We start from the raw sequence: 3595 nt of genomic DNA on the forward strand, positions 1-3595 counted from the left end.
GAGACAAGGATCAAAATAAGTGGAAGCTGAATATCAATGTAGGCATTTAAAAAAATAATTAGAAGCTGGGTATGGTGGTGTAAGCCTGTAGTCCCAGCTACTCATGAGGCTGAGGTGGGAGGATTGCTTGTGCCCAGGAGTTTGAGACTGTAGTGCACTATGATTGTGCTACAATTGAGAAAATTATATATAAAAAACAAATGCTGAAAGGAAAATAAATTCTAAGGTCAGCTACTCTCTTTACTCAAGAGTGAGTTATGTACATTGAATCAAAGGTTACCTCTTCTTATTCTACTCCTCTGATACACATAATCTCACCACTGCTATCCAGTTTGAGTCAATCAGAATTAATATTACACTATTCCTGTATAAATATCACAAAAAGCAGCCCCAGACTCAGGTTGATGCCCATCTTTCACATTCTAATCCTGGTAAAGCTCTGTATATCTGCTGTTCTTTCCCCAATACATCATATGCCCTTAGCCAATGAAACCTTTCCTTCGTGCCCCCCCTGCAAAAGAAAGTAATTAGACTTATATTTACTATAAAATTTCCAAACACTCAAAAGTAAAATAGTACAATGAAACTCTATATACATATCCAACAACAATCCTGAGAATGAACACATCAAGATTTGCTTCTTTTGCTTCATCTATCCCAGGCGTCCTCAAACTATGGCCTGCGGGCCATATGCGGGTGTTTTTGCTCATTTGTTTTTTTACTTCAAAATAAGATATGTGCAGTGTGCATAGGAATTTGTTTATAGTTTTTTTTTAAACTATAGTCTGGCCCTCCAACGGTCTGAGAGACAGTAAACTGGCCCCCTGTTTAAAAAGTTTGAGGACCCCTGATCTATCCCTTAATTTCTTTGCTGGAGAATTTTAAAGCAAGTCTCAGACATCATTTCATGCCACATACTTCAATATACAGCTCTAAGAAAATGGACAGTAATTTTGAGTTAGTTACTGTAAAATCTATAAAAATATTGAGACAATATTGTGCCCAATAGGTCATAAAAACTTTTGTACTGCAATGAATACCATCATGAAAGTGAAATTACAACCTCAAATGTGAGCAAAATGGGAGAAAATATTTGCAAATCATGTATCTGTTAAGGGACTTGTACTCAGACTATATAAAGAACTTTCACAATTCAACAAAAACAGTACAATTAAAAAATGAGCAAAGGATTTGAATAGACATTTCTCCAAAGACAATATATGAATGGGCAATAAGCACTTGAAAATATGCTCAACATTATTAAGAAAAATGCAAATCAAGACAATGATGTACTCCTGCATATCCACTAGGATGGCAATAATTTAACAAAGACATATAACAAGTACTGGTGAGGATGTGGAGAAATTGGAACCTCATCCATTGCTGTTGGAATGTAAAATGTTATAGCTTCTTGACAAAACTGGGGGTTCCTCACAAAGTTAAACATAGAGTTACAATATGAACAAGCAATTCCACTCCTAGGTATGTACACAAGAGAAATATGTCCATATGCGTCCACACAAAACTTGTCCATGATTATTCATAGCAGCATTATTTATTTGGCTATATATTTATAGCCCAAAAGTAGAAATAACCTGACTGTCCATCAACTGAAAAATGGACCAAAAAAACCCAATGTGGTACATGCAAACAATAGAGTTTATTCCAACATAAGAAGGAAGTACTGATACATATTAAAACATGAATGAACTTTGAAAATATGCTAAGTGAAAGAAGCCAGACACAAAAGGTCATATATTGTATAATTTCAGAATAGGCAAATTCATAGAAACAGAAAGATTAGTGGTTGACTAGCATTGAGGAGGAGGGAAATGGAGAGTGCTTTGGGGTGATGAAAATGTTCTAAGGTTTATTGTGGTGATGGCTGCACAACTCTATGAAAACACTATAAATAAATTATATACTTTAAATATGCAACATTAGTTTTAATAGAAAAAAAGCCAAACTCTGTAAAATAATTTTAAAGACATTTACTCTGAACCAAATTTGAGGATCATGACCTGGAGCCAGGCCCAAGAAGCCTTGAGCAAGTGGACTTACTAGGGTTGGGTTACAGTTTGGTTTTATACATTTCAGGAAGACAGGGGTTACAGGTAAAGTCATACATCAATACATGGAAAACATACATTGGTTTGGCCGGAAAAGGTGGGCCATCTTGAAGGAGGGGGTGGTTACAGGTTATGGGTGGGTTTAAAGATTCTTTGACTTGTAATTGGCTAAAAACATGAAGCTTTGGCAGGGGTTCTCAAACTACGGCCTGCGGGCCACATGAGGCCTGCCAAGGACATCCAGCACCAAGTGTTTTTGCGGCTGCCTGTCATGCTTAGCAGCCGACTAGCCCCGGAGCCCACAGTGCGCATATGTGGAATGTGCACTGCACTCTCCAATGGTCCGAGGACAGTGAACTGCCCCCCCCAAAAAAGTCTAGAGGATTGGAATGTTTTAACTTAAGCTGTTCATCAGAGATAAGCCACCTGACATATAGTTGTTGTTTAAATTGAGTATCTGCAGGTTTGTCTTGCATACCCTTAGGCCTGTTAATGGGTTACAAAGGATATACCCAAGAAAGGAAGGGGACATGATGAGGCATGTCTGATCCCCCTCCTGGCAGGCAATTTAGTTTTAGGATATTCATTTGGCCAAAAGGGGGTCCATTGAGTCGGGGCGGGGGGGGGGGGGGGGGGGGGGGCTGCCTTAAGATTTTATTTTAGTTCACATGAGTCATTAGAGAATGTAATCAAATGCAAATCAATTGTGGATCTCAAAGCTATTTTTAATTAAAATTTTTTAATAAAATCAGAAATTTTAAAAATTAAAAATGTAATGACTTGAAAACTGATGTCATTAAGATGAGTGATTTCTGAAACTCAAGAAATCTGAGCTAGAGAACATTCAAAGACTATGGAGGCCTGAGGACAGATTAAAATAATTACAACTGAAGTCCAGAAAGACTTAAAACTGCTGGGCTAGAATAGCTACCATATGTGTTACGTGTCAGGTGATGTATTATCCTAATTTTACAAATGGCAAATTAACTTGTATCAGGGTCCCAAGAGCTAAATAAAAATGGCTTCAGTCTGATTCCAAGGAACTCTTTTTCCTGCGCCAGGTTGGATTCAGAAAGTACAGAGTTATGGAAGGCCAGCTGGTCTCCTCCCCATCCCCATCCCCCAAAAAAGTTAAGGCCAAAAGGCAGTGGGTGGGTGAACCCAGTTGTTGGGAGTACCTTCTGAGTGAACACTGTCAGACAAAGACGGGTAGAGAAAACTTCCAAGTTTAACAGCTCAATTCCCTCGTGCAGAAGCACTCATTTTTGAGGAGTAATGATTCCACATCTTTTGAGGATGTTACTAAAATTAAAAAGAAGATACATCCAACTTAAGAAAGCCGTGTATGACACCAGCAACTGCTTTCAATCGTGGGACTTCATCCGCTCCCCCCCAGGAACCACGCCACCAGTTCTCCAAAAGCTTTCAGAAGAGCAGTTCGTGACGCAGGCGCGGCGGCACGCCGGGCACACGCACGCGAGACTCGGATCCCCGCCTCTGCGCGTGCGCGCCGGCCCCACGCCCCC

Source organism: Microcebus murinus, chromosome 11, assembly GCF_040939455.1.
Source record: "Microcebus murinus isolate Inina chromosome 11, M.murinus_Inina_mat1.0, whole genome shotgun sequence".
NCBI lineage: Eukaryota > Metazoa > Chordata > Mammalia > Primates > Cheirogaleidae > Microcebus > Microcebus murinus.